The following is a 21,111-nucleotide window of genomic DNA, read 5'->3' on the forward strand; positions in this document are numbered from 1 at the left end:
AGGTCGCTGGCTCCAGCAAGGGGTTGCTCCGTCTGCTGGAGGCCCACGGTCAAGGCACATATGAGAAAGCAATCAATGAACAACTAAGGTGTCGCAACATGCAATGTAAAACTAATGATTGATGCTTCTCATCTCTCTCCGTTCCTGTCTGTCTGTACCTGTCTATCCCTCTCTCTGACTCACTCTCTGTCTCTGTAAAAATAAATAAATAAATAAAAATAAAAAAATTTCTTCACCATCAATTTATACTAGGCCCTAAAATTTCTCTAATAATTCCCTTCCTCCTCCTCCCCACCACCAACTTTTGTCCTCTTAATATTAAATACAGCTCGTAAATTTCAAACATGACCTGGGAATGGTACTCTATTAGGCCAAATCAGTAACTGACACCTTCAAGTACTTGACTACATAAAGAAAGAAAGTACTGGCTTGGTAACTGCAGATACAGATGATAAAACAGAAGTCAGTTACATAACATTGCAAAACAACAACATTTGATGACAATAGAGCTAGTGGTAACAGAAAAAATAAGAGAGGGTGCTGAAGATGAACTTTATCCACATCATTTTATCACCTAAAGATATGTTAGAGGTTTGAAATATATGATCCTATATCCTTCTGAGAATAATCAAATGTGATAAAAATTCCAGGGTATGTTAAATTGTTGGCTTAATATTTGTATTCCTGTGTAGAAGACATTGTCGGTCACCTCCCCTTCTAACCTGCTTTCTTGCCCCTTATGGAACTATGACTCTGACATTCCTGGGAAGTCTAGAACAATCTCCAGCCCCAGGAAATGGATCCTTAATTTTATAAACCAATTTCAGTAATCACAATAACCTTGACAATTCACCTAGGCAAATCTAGCAAAATGTGATGTAATTCTGGTCAATGTAACCTGAGTGTCAAGACTGCTGAGAGAACCTGGGAATGGTAATCTCATAGCACAGAGGCTGTCTTTTTTCCTTTGGCACTATCTTGGCTAGGTATAACACCTTCAAGTGCTGAAGCCTGGAATCTGGCCTAAGACAAAGCCAACATGGTAAGACTTATAGAGAGGAAAGATGATGACAGACGGTCCCTAACTTACAATGGTTCAACTTATAATTTTTCAACTTCCCAATGGTATAAAAGCAATAAGCTTTCAGTAGAAACCGTATTTCAAATTTGATATTTTCCCAGTAGAGATAAGCAGTAGGACACTTTCTTGTGTTGCTGGGGAAAGCCAGGCAGCCAGCTGTAGCTCCCAATCAGAAACCCAATCACAAGGGTAAACAACTGATACTCTGTAGTTTACTGAGTCGTCAGTATATTTTGGATACTGTGTTTTGTCTTTTTGCATATCAAGTGTACAAAATATCCACCTGTGTCTCTTACGTCTGGTGAGAAAAGAAAAGAAAGGCAAATTCTCTTGAAATAATGTTCAAAATAATTGCTCAACATTGTCTAACATAAGTGTTCTAAGTACATTTAAGGTAAGGTAGGCTAAGCCAAGCTATAATGTATTAAAAACATTTATTTAACTTAAAAGTTTATTGGGATATAATGCCATCAAGAGTCAAGGAGCAGCACTGGCTGAATGGCTCAGTGGATAGAGCATCAGTCTGGCTTATGGATGTCCTGGGTTCTATTCCCGGTCAGGGCACACAAAGGAAATGACTATCTGCTTCTCTCCCCTTTCTCTCCCTCCTCCCCTCCCACAGCCAGTGGCTCAGTTGGTTTGAGTATAGCCCCGGGTGCTAAAGATGTTCCAGTTGCACCAAGTGCATCAGCCTGCGGCACTAAAAATAGCTCAGTTGATTGAGCATCGACCCTAGACAGGGGTTGCTGGGTGGATTCAAGTCAGACTGCCTGCGGGAGTCTGTCTCTATATCTCCCCTCCTCTCACTTGAAAAAAAAAAAGAGTCAAGGAGCAACTCTACAACATTGTGCCATTGTCTTAAACAATTGTAGAGCAGCTCCACCTGCCTTTCTGGGTATGTGAAAAAATATATTCCTTTACTAGTATGTCACTTAGAATTGACATTCTGTTATTTGTAGCCAGTGAATTCTATGTTGTCAAATCCAAGAAGTACTTTCTCTTGACTACAACTTACAAAAGCTTTGACACATTTATGTACTTTTCTTTTTTTAATTTTATTTATTAATTGTAGAGAGAGGAGAGAGAGCGATAGAAGGGGAAACGAGTGAGAAGCATCAACTAGTCGTAGTTGCTTCTGGTATGTGCCTTGACTAGGCAAGCCCGGGATTTTGAAGCAGAGACCTCAGCATTCCAGGTTGACACTTTATCCACTGTACCACTGCAGGTCAGGCTTATCCTTGAAATATATAGTTTCTGTGAAACTAGAGCATTCCATTTATTTTTCTCGTACATCCCTAGACAAACTTCTAGATCTCCTTTTGTTCAATCACTAAAATCTGGAGATACTCAGAGCTTAGAACTATATTTCTTCCATAGTTAATCTTATTTTCCTTGGCTTTTAATTCCATTTATAACCTGATTACCCTCCCATGTATATCTCTTGTACAGATCTGAAATCTGAGTTTTAGGTACTATTTTTTTTTTTACTGTCTCGCTGAGATATCCACTCTGATATTCCACAGTTCTCTCATATTGAAAAGTCCCAAATTAAGTTATTAATGCTATTAATTAAACTGCATGTCTTCTATAAGAATCCCAAACATGCTTTATTGACAGAATTATCAGTAAGTTGGTCAATTTATAAACCTGGGAGTCATTCTTGACCCATGCCTCACATCCAATCTACTAGCAATATATCTTGAGTTCATCTACCTCTGTCCATCTGTCCTTATCACCATTACTACCTCCTCAGTTGAGAGTGGCAATACCTAGTCAATACAACAGACTCTTAACTGATGTTACAATGTTGGACTCCCTACAGTCCATCTCTTATGCTGCAGCCTGACTTGTTTTTTTAATGCCATTCCATTCACACTAGAATCCAAAGTGTTTGAAGGAACTGAGACAATCACATAATCTAGAGAAGCTCACCCCCTCCACTACTGTTCCATGTGATTCTCTGACACATTTGCCATGCTCTAGACACACTGGTCTATTCTTACACCTTCAAAGGAGACACAATTGTCCTAACTATTTCACTGGCTTAATTCCCATTCATCTTTTTGGTTTCTGCCTAAATATTACTTCAAAGTAATGACTGCCAAAACCACCCATCTAAATTATATCCCCACTTTTATTCTCTCTCATGAAACTCTTTAACTTTATAGTACTTATAAATACATTTATACAAATATGTATACATGTATACACACATGTACATAAATATGCATACATATGCATAGTACATGTAACACATAGGATATACACACACATGCAATGTTGAGATGTTTAATATCTGTATCTCCCCCTAGAGAACGAACTCCAAGATGACAAGCCAATGCCGGTTTTGTCCATAGAGTACCGAGCACTGAACTTAGAACCCAGCCAAGGAGAAGGAATCCAGTTTTCAAAAAATGTTAGGCAAGTGAGTGGGGTAATACACAGGAAAATGAGCAGGTCCGTACAGCTAGGCTTGCAGTATCTAGACTACTAAATTGGTGCCAGGAAACAGGCCTGGCCTATGATGATGCTAAGGCCGAGCCAAACAGTTTTTATACTGTTTCCCTTGTTGGCTTGTTGACATGAGTATCCCTTAACCCTTGGTTATTATTAATTATAGAATAAAGTTAAATATCCACAGACAGAAGAGAATAAATAACATTCATTTCATGTGGAATTTATTTTTTATAATCACCGTGATAATATTACAATTGAGCGGTGTTATTAAATATTAATTTTCTATAAATGAAATAAAATGACTAATTCCTATAGATTATTTGAATGGAGCTACTGGCAAGAAACAGGGTAGTAGAAATATCGTGATGTTTACAGTCTATCAGGGCTAAATTTGAAACCCAGTTCTGACAATTACTAGTTACAGATTTTTAAGGGAATGTTATCTATTTGACTTGTTTTCTCATTTATACAAATAGGGTTCTATTTCTCCTAGCAGGCCTTTCTACGGTTTTTACAAAAGAACGTATGAGAATGACCTGGCAGAGTATCAGGAGCTACAATGCTGCAGATGATGAGAAGCTAGTGATGTAATCTCACTGTGTTTTATAATCCAGTTTGCTAATTAAGAAGCCAGTGTATGCAATATTTTCAAGAGGATGAAGAACCAGATATATTGGCCAACGAGTCATTTGTGTAGACATGAAATTTAAGCTAAGAGGGTAGATAAGATACATGCAAAAGTCAAAAGAACAAAATAGAGAATTCCAATGGTTTGTGACTGACTTACTTTCAATATGATTATATGGATCCATTTATTGAAAAAAATCATTTCCCCACACACTTACAGGAATTCAGTGAATCTGTCAATAGTTTCCCAAGATTATATTAGATTAGATTACTACTTCGTTAATACTGCAATATACATAAACATTTTGCTTCAATTTCTACAAGTCTAATGAGCCATCTAGATGCTAAGTCATACTCAAATTTATTGGCAAGTTGCTTTACTACGTAAGAATAATGCATAAACTCATCTATGCATAAACAAGGATTACAATGCCCTGAAAAGCTGAGTTTAAAAGACCAGAATTAAATAGCAAAGACTTCTGTTTCATACTGAAGAGCTACATGAAAAATGATCTGATCTATTTGACTTGCCTAAATGCTTCTTCTGTCTTTGGAACGAAGCAGCAACGATTTACCACTTGCCATGTTTTATTATTTCTTTAAAAATGGCACAAAATTGTCACTAGAAAGAATACCATCTATAATACTTATGCAAACAAAAAAAGCATGAGACTTTAAATACACATTCATTTTCCTATCCATACACAACTGCATACTTTATTCACGGGCCACACTGATGTTCAAAAGGGTTAGAGACAATAGATCAATAAGCCAAATCTTCCTCTTGTCTACCTCCTATGAAAGCCTCAACTCCAATCTCAAACTCAAACTATTCCAAATCCTCTCCATCTCTTCCCGAGACCTATATCAATTACGCTTACAAGTTCTTGCCACCCATTTCCACAATACTACCCTCCAATAATACTTTCTAAAACATATTTTTTTAAAAAAATTCTGACCTCTCTATTTAGTTGCTTTTCTATAAATTCTTAGCTTTGGAAAAAACAAATCTTTATTTTGAAAACCATAGAAAACCTATTAACCATAAATAAAAATTAACCTGCATTTCTTTTTGCTTGGCCTGCTGCAATACATTTTCTTATTGGGTGTATTTCCTCTAAAAGTCTGTATGTAAAATTTATCTTTTTTCCTTATCAAATGTCATTGAAAATTTTACTTTCTTAAAAATGATCCATGTGATGAATGTTAACATTTATGTAGTGGAAAAGGCAAACATATGCATGAGATGAAAAAATGTGGGAAGTAATATATGTTTAATAGAATTTCAGCTAAATATTTATAGACAAATCTTATGATGGCTGGATACAAGTTTATATTCTAAAAGTTTAATTGAAATTCAACAATTATACATACAACTACTATGATGCTTAGGCCAGTTACTAAAAACTTGAACATTGATTCTGCTAACTTATGTAACATGCTCTTAATGTTTTCCCTTTCTTAAATTAAATGTAGTTTTATTTTTAGAGAGATGCACACCTATCTCTGTCTGTTTCTCTCTTTCTACTTTCCTCCCTTCCTCCCCTCTTTCTCATTATCTTCAGATTATGCACATTATACAAATAGCAAGTTTTGTGTGGGGGGCAATAGATAATAGTGTATTGGAGACACACAGTAAGATGAAAAAAGTCACAATAATAACTAAACAATTTTAGGTTGCCTCTCATTTGCGCAAAACCACACAATCCTTCACACAGATCACGTTCGGAACTCAATTGGGTATAAGCAGGCATTAGCCACAGCTCACTGAACACTTCATCACATTATCTGATTGCATTTAAATTGTTTTTAGGTAATTTAAGGGACAGATTATTTGCAGGTACTCTGGGAATAACAATACTTTCCCACAAGATTCAGGTTCCTCTTCGACTGTTTTTAAAGTTAAATGATTTTCATCAGCAGTGTGAAATTTTTAACAAAGTCTGATTTTTCTGTTAAAAATTGTGCATAATGCTACATAATTGCATACTACATCTAAGCCAGGAACAAGACTTGAATGCTAACCTCAACTCTAGCCCCTAATAGCTCTGTTTCAGACAGTATACTTATACATTTCAGACACCAAAAAAGTTTCATAGTCCCCTCCTCTGGTTTTTTTAAAATATCATTTAAAAGGTATAAAACCATAACTATGTATTATGCTTTCATTCTCAGTTGGCATTAGATGACTTCAAAAAAGCAAAGTACAAAATGTCTCAGTAATATTCTTACTCCAGCTATCGGAAGAGTTTAAGAGGTGTACAATAAATCATCAGCAGTGAAACTCTTGTACAATAGAAAGGTTGAGTGAGATTTGTTTTTGCTGCTTCATTAAACACCCTTTGGTCAATTGTAACACCAGCTGTCACAAGGCACCATTTCTCAGTGTGTTCCATAAGATATGAAATTGGCACAAAGTTAATAGATTTTACAGGTAAAAATACTTATAACTTGGTCGGATAAATCGGCAACACAGCAGTAAAGCTGAATTGAGTAAAAGCAAACAGGTTTTCTTACAGGATTTCTCACTGCTCTCAGTATAGTAATTTGAATTATGCACCCCTAAGGATGGGAGGGTGCGTGTCCAGTTCCCAAAGCAGATGAAGGAGGAATTGCACAGACTACAGAACGAAGAACACTTGAGCACAGGTCAGGTTTACCTTGTTGTTGTTCTACATGTTTAGGCAGTGAAAATGTTTCTGAACCTTAGTTTTCTCATCTGCTATACAGTGCTATGGATAACACGTAGCCTCTATAGACAGATACACTGACGCTCATATCCCACAGCTGTAACTTATTCACTTGAGTTCTTAGGCAAGTTACTATAAGCTTTTTGTGTCTTGGAGTTTCATTTGTTTTGGGGTTTTTCTTTAATTTACTTTTTAAATTGTTTTTCTTAAGTGAGAAGCAGGGAGGCAGAGTGACTGAATATCACATGTGCTCCAAATGGATCCACCACACAAGCCCCATACCAGGGGAGTGCTCTGCCCATCTAGGGCCGTTGCTCTGTTGCTCAGCAACCTAGGTATTTTAGTGCCTGAGGCAGGCCGTGGAGCCATTCTTAGTGCTCAGGGCCAACTTGTTCATTTGAGCCATGGCTGTAGGAGGGGAAGAAAGAGGAGGGGTAAAAGGAGGTGGAGAAGCAGATGGTCACTTCTCCTATGTCCCCTGACCGGGAATCAAACCCAGGACATCCATACGCTGGGCGATGCTCTACCACTGAGCAAACTGGCCATGGTCTGGAGTTTCCTTTTGAAATATAAAAATAATAACAATAATATCTATTCCCATATTTATTATAAGGATTAAATTGCTTAACAGTTTTAAAGTGCCTACAGGATCAAGTGTTCACTAAATATGATTTTCTTTCCTTAAATTCCTTTCCATTGAACACCCAGGAATTCAGAACTTCATGGCCATCTGGTTATCTTGTTATTTCACATGTTGCTTTTTTTGCTAGAGGCTAGATTATAACCTAAATTCTTTACCTCCTCATTTAATTTGCATGTTATTTTCTGAATTGTCTGCCTTATTTGTTAGCAACTGATACTTAGATAAATTGAACCCTATCAGTATGTTATGAACTCTGAATATTCATCCCCCCTAAATTCGCATGCCATTGAGGAGACTTTAAAGAGCAGCAATGATGTGAAAAAACAATTCATATCCCAAACTAGCCAACAAAGTAAATGCCACCCTCTAGCAAATTACCAACTGTGTTTTGTGAGGCTAACCTTGCTCTTGATTGTTTGTCTGATGGTGTGCTTCCTTCTGAGAGTACATGACTTGTATACAACAGATGGCGTAAGAGGGAGAAAAAATAATGAGTACAAAACATATAGGTTCTCCTTTTGCTGCACAACTTTAGCCTTTTACTTCTTATCTTTGTAAGAAGGACAAATTAAACCAAGGTTTCTCCTAGCCGTGAAATTTAATCTCTACCTACATGCAGTGTATGGAGTAAACAGAAAGGATTGTATTATCCGAATTATTTTAGAAATTATCTGAATAATCTACAATGCAACAATTTTAAATCTGAAGTCTAGCATTTATATTACTTAATCCACTTCTACCCTTGTTAGGAGTATTCTCCTTCCTCAAACAGATATACTTTAGATCTTATTGTTCTTGACCTTGGCACAACTTTTTTATTTTTATTTATTGATTTTAGAAAGAGAAGGTATGGAGAGAAAGGAGTGTATAAAGAGAGAGAGAAAGAAAGATTAGTTTGTTGTTCCACTTATTTGTGCAGTCATTGCCTGATCTTGTATGTGCCCTGACTGGGGATCATCCTGCAACCTTGGCCTATGGGGACAACATTCGAACCACCTGAGCTATCTGCCCAGGACTCAATACAACTTTTTACAGTTATTTTTAATTGATTTTAATTTACTGTGTTTACATAGATTCTAGTGTTGCCCCGAATACATCCCCCCCTGTATTCCCCTCAACATCTTCCTTCCCCCCTCCCCATAGTGCCCTCCCCCCTTCCCTTCAGGTTTATCCCATCCTATCATCCCCTTTCCTTCTGTCCTCTTTTCCTCTGGTCCCTTTGATCTCTCCTCTGTGTCAATTCCGTTCCTCAGTTCACATTGTTCATTGGATTCCTCAATGAGTGAGGTCATATGATATTTTTCTTTCTCTGCCTGGCTTATTCCACTTAACATAATAGTTTCCATGACCATCCATGTTGTTGCAAAAGGTAAGATTTCCTTCTTTTTCATGGCTCCATAGTAATCCATTGTATATATGTACCACTGCTTTTTTTTTTTTTTTTTTTGTACTTTTCTGAAGCTGGAAACGGGGAGGCAGTCCGACAGACTCCCGCATGCGCCCAACCAGGATCCACCCAGCATGCCCACCAGGGGGCGATGCTCTGCCCATCTTGGGGCATCGCTCTGCTGCAATCAGAGCCATTCTAGCACCTCAGGCAGAGGCCACAGAGCCATCCTCAGTGCCCAGGCAAACTTTGCTCCAATGGAGCCTTGGCTGCGGGAGGGGAAGAGAGAGACAGAAAGGAAGGAGAAGGGAAGGGGTGGAGAAGCAGATGGGTGCCTCTCCTGTGTGCCCTGGCCGGGAATTGAACCCGGGACTCCCGCCCGCCAGGCTGATGCTCTACCACTGAGCCAACCGGCCAGGGCCTGTACCACTGCTTTTTAATCCACTCATCCACTGATAGACACTTGGGCTGTTTCCAGATCTTCGCTATTGTGAACAATGCTGCCATAAATATGGGAGTACGTTTCTCCTTTTGAAACAGTGCTATGGTGTTCTTGGGGTATATTCCTAACAATGGGATAGCTGGGTCAAAAGGCAGTTTGATTTTTAACTTTTTGATGAATCTCCATACTGTTTTCCAAAGTGGCTGCACCAGTCTGCATTCCCACCAGCAGTGCAGGAGGGTTCCCTTTTATCCACATCCTTGCCAGCACTTATTCTGTGTTGTTTTGTTGATGAGCGCCATTCTGACTGGTATGAGGTGATATCTCATTGTAGTTTTAATTTGCATTTCTCGAATGATTAGTGATGTTGAGCATATTTTCATATGCCTATTGGCCATCTGCATGTCCTCTTTGGAGAAGTGTCTATTCATCCCTTTTGCCCATTTTTTGATTGGACTGTTTATCTTCCTGGTGTTGAGTTTTACAAGTTCTTTATAAATTTTGGTTATTAACCCCTTATCAAACATATTGTCAAATATGTTCTCCCATTGTATAGTTTGTCTTTTTATTCTGTTCTTATTGTCGTTAGCTGTGCAAAAGCTTTTTAGTTTGATATAGTCCCATTTTTTTTTTTTTTTTTCATTTTTCTGAAGCTGGAAACGGGGAGAGACAGTCAGACAGACTCCCGCATGCGCCCGACCGGGATCCACCCGGCACGCCCACCATGGGGCGACGCTCTGCCCATCAGGGGGCGATGCTCTGCCCATCCTGGGCGTCGCCATATTGCGACCAGAGCCACTCTAGCGCCTGGGGCAGAGGCCACAGAGCCATCCCCAGCGCCCGGGCCATCTTTGCTCCAATGGAGCCTTGGCTGCGGGAGGGGAAGAGAGAGACAGAGAGGAAAGCGCGGCGGAGGGGTGGAGAAGCAAATGGGCGCCTCTCCTGTGTGCCCTGGCCAGGAATCGAACCCGGGTCCTTAGTCCCATTTGTTTATCCTGTCTTTTATTTCCCTTGCCCGTGGAGATAAATCAGCAAATATATCGCTGCGAGAGATGTCGGAGAGATTACTGCCTATGTTTTCTTCTAAGATGCTTATGGTTTCACAGCTTATATTTAAGTCTTTTATCCATTTTGAGTTTATTTTTATAAATGGTGTAAATTTGTGGTCTAGTTTCATTTTTTTGAAGGTAGCTGTCCAAGTTTCCCAACATCATTTGTTGAAGAGGCTGTCTTTACTCCACTGTATGCTCTTACGTCCTTTGTCAAATATCAGTTGTCCAGAAAACTGTGGGCTTATTTCTGGGTTCTCTGTTCTGATCCATTGATCTATATGCCTATTCTTATGCCAGTACCAAGCTGTTTTGAGTATAATGGCCTTGTAGTATAACTTGATATCAGGAAGTGTGATACCTCCCACTTTATTCTTCCTTTTCAAGATTGCTGAGGCTGTGTTCTTTTTTGGTTTCATATAAATTTTTGGAATATGTGTTTGCAAAGCCTGTAGCCATGGCCACCATCACAGCCACCTGGCCCATACAGGTTCACATTGGATTCAGACAGACGGTAATGAAACAACAGAGCCAAAAACTGGTGAGCCATCACCTTTAATCCTAGCTTGCACCCAGTGGGCAAGTAAAAACACACACTGGGCTCCAAAACCCACTCATTCAGTGCTCACAAAGCTATTGACTTATCCTAGTTACCTAGAATCAAAGGTATCTACCTCACCAGCCTCATTCACCTCTTCTCTCTCTGCACAAACTGGCTTCTCCTTCAGCACTCCGCCATCATGGCTACCTCTCCTCTCCTCCATGTGGCCTTTCTTTGCTCTCTTCTTTAATGCTAATCTCAAGAACCAAGAGAGAGCAAGCTCCTGGTCTGCCCTACTTTATAGTGTAGAAACCAAAACCTTTAATCCAATATACAAACAAGAAAGTCTCTGATACAAAGTCACTTATCTGAGGCAAATGAGATTCCTCATGAGAGTGGACCACCCCACATCAAAAAGGGTGGGAAAGGCTTAGTCCAAAAACCAAGCCCCAGTCTACAAGGATCTTGTCTGCCTACAGCCTGACCCCAACACACATTAATATAATCATGCCCATCTCAAGCAAGAAGGGCAACCAATACCATCACCTGGGCGACAGGCTTCCATGTAGGCAGTGCCATCATTAACAAAGTGAGCATAATATAATTTATCTGCCCAACAGTGTTCTATATCTTTGAAGTATGTCATTGGTATTTTAATTGGTATTGCATTGAATTTATAAATTGCTTTGGGTAATATAGACATTTTAATGATGTTTATTCTTCTTAACTATAAGCATAGTATATGCTTCCACTTGTTTGTATCTTCCTTAATTTCTTTTATCAATGTTTTATAATTTTTTGAGTACAAGTCTTTAATCTCCTTGGTTAAATTTACCTTAGGTACTTTATTTTTTGCCTGCAATAGTGAAGGGGATTGTTTCCTTAATTTCTCTTTCTGACAGTTCATTGTTGGTGTATAAAAATGCCTTTGATTTCTGAGTATTAATTTTATATCCTGCCACCTTGCTGAATTCATTTATCAGGTTCAGTACTTTTTTGACTGAGACTTTAGGGCTTTCTATATACAATATCATATTATCTGCAAATAATGATAGTTTTACTTCTTTTCCAATTTGGATGCCTTTTATTTCTTCTTCTTGTCTGATTGCTGTGGCTAGGACTTCCAGGACTATGTTGAATAAGAGTGGTGAAAAGCGGCACCCCAGCCTTGTTCCTGATCTGAAGGGATTGCTTTTAATTTTTACCCATTGAGTATGATGTTGGCTGTGGGTTTGTCATAGATGGCCTTTATCATGTTGACATATGTTCCCTGTATTGTCACTTTGCTGAGAGTTTTGATCATGAATGAGTCTTTACAGTTATTTATTGCTGCCTTGTGGTATGTTTTTCTCCTTTAGCATACATGTGATGATACTATCTTTTTTTTTTTTTTCTTTCATTTTTCTGAAGCTGGAAACAGGGAGAGACAGTCAGACAGACTCCCGCATGCGCCCGACCGGGATCCACCCGGCACGCCCACCAGGGGCGATGCTCTGCCCACCAGGGGGCAATGCTCTGCCCATCCTGGGCGTCGCCATGTTGCGACCAGAGCCACTCTAGCACCTGAGGCAGAGGCCACAGAGCCATCCCCAGCGCCCGGGCCATCTTTGCTCCAATGGAGCCTTGGCTGCAGGAGGGGAAGAGAGAGACAGAGAGGAAAGCGCGGCGGAGGGGTGGAGAAGCAAATGGGCGCTTCTCCTGTGTGCCCTGGCCGGGAATCGAACCCGGGTCCTCCGCACGCTAGGCCGACGATACTATCTTAATTTATTTTTATTCTTCAAGTCGTTTCTTCTCAAATTTCCACACTGCAGTCTCACATCCTGACTACCTATTCTTTGAAGTTCTAACTTTAACCAAAGTTGGCCACTATCTATACATAAATTTATTAATTCATCTATATTGTTTCACTGCTCTATGTAGGTATTTAAAGTTCTATGACAGGCACAGGAAGCAGTACTAAAATAAACAGACATAGCTTCTCTGAACACACACATACTTACAAAATGTGGTATATTAGATTGGAATGAAATGAGGAGCTACTTCGAAATGATTAGAAATGCTGATGGAAAAAAATGGATGAGGGAATTCATTAGGCATCATACAGCAATAATTATGAGCCGATTAAAGCAAGTCTCAAAAATTCCATATGTGTAATTCTCTTGGAGTGAGTAATCATCCATTTTGCCTTGAAGAAAATGAAATCACAAAGCCATAGAAGTCTCACCTTCAAATCTAACACCCACAACTCTACTGACTGATAACTGATACCTCCTCTTCCCTACTCCTTAGTCTTTGGAGACGTAGACAGTATCCATTGGAGGGGAAGAGTGATGCTGAGGGCAGCAAAGCCAGTCAATCTTTAACCTCCAAGAGTAATTTCTTTCTAGAAGTAAGCTACTTGATAATTAGTTCTCAATTTTGGGTACTAGGTATCAATTTGTCATAAAATTATATGGATCATTTCTCTTACTACAGTGTTGTTCAACTATAAAATTAGCAATAAATAATAAGAATTATCCATATATTATTTAAATAGTAAGTAGTCTACTAGTAAATAATCCAGAGTAAAAGAATATATCAAAAGTAAAAATTACAAAATATTCTGAATGAGATTAAAATATAGCATCGAAATTTGAGGTCTTCCCCTAGAGCTAGGCTTATTGGAAAATATGTAGTCCTGTCATTATTTGAAGTGGATATGTAGAAAATCTAAAAATCTATCTGTACATAATACTAGAATTAGGGAGATCATTAAGTTTCTAGATATAAAAATCAATATAAAGAATGATTACATTTCTCTATATCACCAACAAAATCTAATCATACAGACCTATAAAAATAAAACCATTTTTAATAGTATTAAAAAATATAAAACACTAAAGAATAGATCTGACAGAAGTTGTGCAAAACCTCTGTATCAGTGAAATACAAAGCTTACTGAGAGTAATGGGAGGGAAATACCATGACCATGATTTGAAAGACTTTCCAAATTGATGTATATAGATAGGTTCAATGTTATCCCAATACAATACTAACAAGTACTTCTGTGGAAATTAGCAAACTTATTATAAAATTAACATAGATATACAAAGAGCCAAAAACAGGCAAGAACAAAGTAACACCATACAAAGAATTGTTATAAAAATATAGTGATTAAGGTACTGTGTTTTGGTGCAAGGAGAAACAAATAGGCCAATGAAATTTGGTAGTTCAGAGCTATAACCACATAGGAAATAACCCTTTATGTTGACAAAAATGGCACCAAAAGCAACAATCTTTTCTATAAATGGTGCTTTGTAAGTATAGTTAGATAGATATAGACAGACAAGTGACAAAAACTATAACTCTCACTTCATAATTAACACAAGCACCAGTTCCAGATGTATGATATATATGTTAAAGCTAAAAAATAAAAATTCTACAATAAAAATAAATATGAATTTGTGGCATGGGATGATTTATTAAACAGAAAAATAATGCTCTAAGACAAAGAAAAATATAGATTAGACTACATTGTTATTAATAATTTATTTTATCAAAAGACACAAAAAGAATGAATAGGCAAGCCAAAAATGGAAGAATATATGGATTTGACAATGGGTCTCATTTTAAAGAAATAATAAAAAAAAAGAGTGCCAAATGACCAATAAACATTTTAAAATTCACTTAACATTGACATTGATCAAGAAAATACAAATTAAAATAAATAGAGGCCACTATAACCCACTAGCATTGTTAAAATGTAAATATTCACAAACCCCCTAAAAATATTACATAATGGTATTACATATGTATGTAACCTGATACTTTGATGAAAGTATAAATATAAATGGGTGCAATCATTTTGAAAACTATTTGACATGATATACTAAATTTGAACATGATCCAGCAATTCTACACTGACAATTGTAACAAACAGAAATAGATGTACATAACCCAGAAGGTATAATAATGTTCATAGCATCATTATTTATAATAGGTCCAGACTAGAAAAATGCTGATATCTATTCCTATCTGCAGTTAAAAGGTAAAATAAATTGTAGTATACTATGGAATATCACTATATAATGGAATACCATTCAGAAAGAAAATTAATGACAATGCCTACCACAACCCCACCACTGAATCTCACAAGGAAAGTTTGAGGGACAGAATCACACAAAAAGATGCTTGATGAATGATTCAATTTGTATAAAATTAAAAAAAATTACAATATTTGAGGTAAAAATGTAGTTAATCTGAGAGGAATAGAGAGAGAGGTAATGAAGAATGAGCTTCTGATATGCAGGTAGCATTTTAATTTTTTGACTTGTGTAGAGTTCACTTTGAAGTAATTTATTGAGTTGTATTCTTTTAATATGTGCATTTTTCTGTATACTTGTATTTATTTTTTGTTTATTTTTTCCTTTTTTTAATTAAATGAGAGGCAGAAAGGCAAAAAGACAGACTCCCACATGCACCCCAATCAGGATCTCCCCGCAAGCATCCAGGGTGATGCTCTGCTCATTTGGGGCCACTGCTCTGTTGCTTGGCAACCAAGCTATTTTAGTGCCAGAAGTGAGGCCATGGAGACATCCTCAGTGCCTGGGGCCAACTTGCTCAAACCAATCGAGTCATGGCTATAGAAGAAGAAGAAGAAAGAGAGGGAGAGAGAGGGGGGGGGTGGAATGGAGAAGCAGATGGTCACCTCTCCTGTATGCCCTGACCTGGAATCAAACCTCAGACATCCACACACCAGGCTGATGCTTTACCACTGAGTCAACTGGCCAGTGCCTATACTTTATATTTAAATAAAAAAAACTTATCTAGAACTTTTAGTATTTTCTTTCCACAACAAAATCTTTCGATGGCTCCCAATACCTTCACTATTAAATCAAGACTTCACAAGCCCCTTCAATTTTCTTCTAGACTCATTAACCACCCTTGCCATAAAGATACCCTGTTCTCTAACAACACAAAACTGCTTGCAGTTCCAGGAATACTCTATTTTGAGATTTTGTCTTTGGCACACTGTTTGGAATCTATAAAATGGCCTTTCCTTTTCCTCTTAGCTAATTTCACTTGATTGTAAAGGGGTACCTATTCCAGAAAGCTGTATATGAACTCCCAGCCTTTAATTTAAATTTCTCTCCTTTAAATTCTGTTAGGACCTTGCCATGCTTCAGTAAGCACTCTTATAACTGTTGTAATTATCAGTCTATGTATCTATATTCCATGGAAATTGGGGATCTTACTCAATTTTATGTCCCCAGTTCTAAGTGCAATGCTTGGCACATACTCAGCACTTGATCACTATTGTTGAATTAAATTGTCTTTCTGGTTGGTTGAAAAACAGAATTTTGGTTGTAAACAAAACAAGAACAGTCAGCTTTTTAATGTACATTCATCAGTTGGGTTGTACTTGGGAAAAAGACATCTGGAAAGTAGAGCTTAACTAAAAATTATAATAAAACCAAACATCAAATTTCACTAAGAAATATCACTGAAAATTAGGGCAACTTTTTCTAGTCCACTCAAATCACTTCCCAGTCATTCTTCACCTAAGTAGGTCTAAACAGATTTTAATGAAAGCAGCATTTTTTTTGTTGGGCATTAGACAATATCTTATTATTTATATGGGCAATATGAAATTCACAAATCCAAAATGCAAGTTACTTCTATATCTTTTATGAACTTTTGCAGAAATTAAATTCCTAATAAATGTGACCCAAATTTGCATATTTCTTATCAAGGTCTTAATTTCTTAATAATTTGGCTTCAGGCATATTTCATATGTTTATGTATACAGAGTAAACATCAGTGAATGAATTTTAAAGCTCTATCAAAGTAAGGTTTTCAAAACGCTATTTCTATAGCTACAGAGAGGCAGATAAGAAGAAAAGCTAGCTACAAATCTTCTCATTACAAGTGCCATGATGAATCTCTATCCCCATAAACCAATGGCAATGACACTGCCATGGATTTTGCTAAGCCTATCACAGAGCAACGATCCCAACAGTATATCTGTGCCAAGCACCTTTCCTGAAAATATGTTTTAATGGAACTCAGACATCTTTAAATGTCATGCAGAAAGAAACACATAAACAGCTTTTTTTGTAGACTCAAAATGCATTTTACTTTATTTTATAGCAGCATTCTGCAGCAGATAAACAGATAAAGCATCTTAAGAAAAACTGCTTATTTGTCCTTTAAGCAATGCTTTTCTTCTCAAATACGTTATCTGGGATGCTTTGAGTTTATGTAGAGAAAGCATATACAAAAAAGAAAAGGTTTGCCTAAAGGCCATTGGGCTCTCTCTTCAGAACCTAATGACTATCAGGTGTGGAAGGGAAAGTAGTGGAGCCTCAGGATTACACAAATGTAGATCCAAAACCTGCTGGAAACACACAAACAGGTTTTTATTTCTGCTTCTTGGCACATCTCCTTCTGTTGTATTTCTTTCTACAGACCAGCTTCTGCGGGATGCCATTCCATCTAATGGACTATGTCTCATTGAAGCTCCTGAGCTTACTCATCACAGATATACAAAGAGAGGCTGACTGTTTCACTCTCTTTCATTATCTCTCTGTACCTTATATGTATATGAGTTATAACAATTATTTATGTTAATTACAGGTATGTTGAACTTGATCATTTGATATATATATAGTGCTTGTTGATACATATCTTATGGTATACAGGGGACTTATTTCAACTCAAAATACATGTGTGTGTATAATGTGTATCACAAACATACACCCACCCATTGTGGGAAAGAAAAGCTAACTTCCCTTGCCTGGGTCAAGTGTAAAATTTTAGACAAAACACCTATAATTAGATGACAAATATGACTTAGTAAAAGTATAGCTTTTGTGGGCCTCCTCCAACTCTGTGCATCAACAACAGCATGTTAGGTTACCTAAAATGGAAAATGAAAAATCTAAACAAAAATTCCTATTCTATTAAGGACATAAATTTCTCTAAAAATCTCTCTCCAAGCCTAGCAATATTAATGTTGACATTCAACGAAGATTAATCACCCAAAAGAATCATTCATTAGTTAAAACCTTATATTTATTGGCCCTGAAAGTGGCAAATTCTTTGTCTTGTATCATCTTAGAGATAATCTTTAGACTGAAAACAATTCAAAAAGAGTCTATTCAAACAATAGGTTTATGATTGTCTTAAGATGAAATAAAGTAGCAATTATAATGGAAGCCTATATTTTTAAATCTGCAAGGTTTACTTTACTGATATTTTATCCAACTTAATTCAAAGAAATTGTATTTTTTTCCAGAATCTTGATACTCAAGTCCTGCAATAACCAAAAATTTCAAGAATTCAAGATTTAGTTTATTTTTATTTTTGTAAAATATTTATCTAATTATATAAAACTGTACTGAAATGTTTGCAGTCTTTCAAGGTTAATGAGAAGAGACTAAAAGGAGGAACAGAAGGAAGAATTTAAAAAGTTACAATTACAACAAAAATAATAATACTAAAGCTTTAAAAGTAAATATTAATCCTAATAACTATAGCATTTAACAATTAATTAACAAAAACAATTAGGCAGATTCATCTTATAATGTCTACCCAGCAGTCAGGTCAACAAATCTCTCGTTTAAATAACTAATACAGTTCATATTATTTATGTTAATAAAATTAAACATTCACTCGTTTGAGCTCATGAGTGGGATAAATTAAATATAATAATAGATTATTAAAGAAGGATATTTGGAATGCAATGAGAGAATTTGAAGATGTTTCACGAGACAGTGGCATTGTAACAACATCGATTGATCTTATTGTATGTTATAGAGTGGGAAGATTTCAGGTAAGTAAAACTATTGAAGAAGACAAATTGTTTCTCTTTGGGAAATTAAAGTTTTGAGTTTATATTATAGTCAACAATTTCATGTTATTAGATCTATTGAAAGAACTAAGGATCTAGCATAGATGATGGATGGCTGGAGAGATAGATAAATGCTCATAGTTCTTGCATTGTTCAAAAGTGGTTTTGTCTTAGCCAAAAGTAAAAAAAAAAAAAAGAATACAGAGAGAAGCATATTTTTAACTGCAAAACAAACTAAGTATAAATAAATGAATATAGGAGATGTTTATCTAAAACTAGATAGCCTATATCTGATATGTAATCTTTCATACATTAAACAGGGCTAGTTAAGAATCGTTCTTTGGCCTAGCTACTACCCTCTCCTCCTTTATACTAGCTTTTTAATGTTTTCTATTTGTTTGATTATTACTATGAGTAAGGAAATAAATTTTTTCTTATATGTAATTTTATGTAACTTAAATCCAAATAGCCACAGATGGCTTCTTAAATAATTAGAATTTTAAACAATTCAAGACCAGCCTGACCGGGTGGTGGCCCAGTGGATATAGCATCGGATTGGGATGCTGAGGACCCAGGTTCGAGACCCGGAGGTCGCCAGCTTGACCGTGGATTCATCTGGTTTAAGCAAAGCTCACCAACTTGGACCCAAGGTCGCTGGCTTGAGCAAGGGGTCACTCACTCTGCTGTAGCCTCACTTTCAAGGCACATATGAGAAAGCAAATCAATGAACAACTAAGGTGCCGCAACAAAAAATTGATGCTTCTCATCTCTCTCCCTTCCTGTGTGTCTGTCCTTATCTGTCCCTCTCTCTGACTCTCTCTTTCTGTCTCTGTCAAAAAAAAAAAAAAGTTCAAGACCAGATATTTCTATTCTACCCCAAACCATCTAAGCATTTTGCAATATTCTCTCTAAAAAAATATATTTTATTATATGTAGAAATATGTCCAGGCTTTCTACTTCTTCTCTAATGTTAAATTTCTTCTCTATAATAAATCTTTTCTTCTCTTGGCATTATTTATTAATGCTAAACAATGAATTATTTATGTACATTTACAGTTGCTTAAATGAAAGCAGTTATTTAAAACATGTGACCATGCTTTCTGAAATTGTTTCTGACCTTCACATTTTGAGAACAAGATTCTCAAATCTGGCATTTGCAAAGATTTCCCAGATGTTTTTAACATTAACTATTTAAGTTATGTTCTGTATATTAGTCAATAAAAAGTGGCTTTTCTCCTCTTTGCAGCAAAGAAAAATTGGTCTAACTAGATAGTATAAATAAAAAATCAGGTCTGAAGTTTGTGTCCTGTGATCTAATCTGGTAAAAACAAGTAATTGTCAAAAAGAATTAAATAGCATTTTATATAGAGTCTTTCTCCTGTCCTGCCCAAAATGACATCATGGAGTAGAAGCAGCCATCATGGCTGCTTCCAGTCACAGGTGGCTTGGGCTAATAATACTAAGGTTCAGTTGTCGCAGTCATAAAGCTAAGGAGGAAAGGAATACCACTTAATTCTCTGCTCCTGAAATATATATATATTTCATCCAGGGCACCTTCTTACTTATCAAACTGCCCAGGCTTGTGCAGCCCACAGAGTCAGAAGAAAACTTGTCCCAGTGGAGTGTGGGGGACGGTGAAAGAATAGAAATGCTCAAATGCCATATGGGCATGGTAAATCTTGTGGACAGTTGAGCTTTCTCCAGTTCACCTGGTCATTTGGAAGGCAATATACAACACAATTGCTCACTGCACAGGTTATAAAGTCTTATAGGAGTGGTCCCAGTTGCTTGGATATTTACTATCACAATGGGCAAGTTAGTTAATCATTGTGTCCAAGTTGCCCCATCTATAAAATGAGGTTATTAATAGCTGTCTCAGAAAACGGTTATTAGGAAAAATTAAATAACGCACATGAATTTGCTACCCAGTTCCTGGCATAGAATCTCTAAATGACAACTATTATAATTTTTAAAAGCACAAAATTTTAAAAATGTAAATTCAATTTAATAACAATAATCTTAGGAATTACTTATCATGTAGTTGTACTTTCCTGCTTAACTCCCTGTGTTCAAATCTACTTTTCATTGAAAGTGTAAATAATTTTTAAACACAAATAACTTGTATAGTATTGTAGTTTTGATTTAACTGACTGAATACTAACAGAGGAACACCCCAAAATTAATATCTCTACAACTACACTAATTCTTTTTTTAATTGATTTATTGTGTTTACATAGAGTCTAATGTTGACACAAATGCACCCTGGCTCCCCAGTATTCCTCTCAACATCTCCCTTGCCCCCCTCCCCATAGATCCTCCCCCCTTCCCTTCAGGTTTATCACATCCTATCACCCTTTTTCCTC

The sequence above is a fragment of the Saccopteryx leptura genome, chromosome 4 (assembly GCF_036850995.1).
Source record: "Saccopteryx leptura isolate mSacLep1 chromosome 4, mSacLep1_pri_phased_curated, whole genome shotgun sequence".
Classification (NCBI taxonomy): Eukaryota; Metazoa; Chordata; class Mammalia; order Chiroptera; family Emballonuridae; genus Saccopteryx; species Saccopteryx leptura.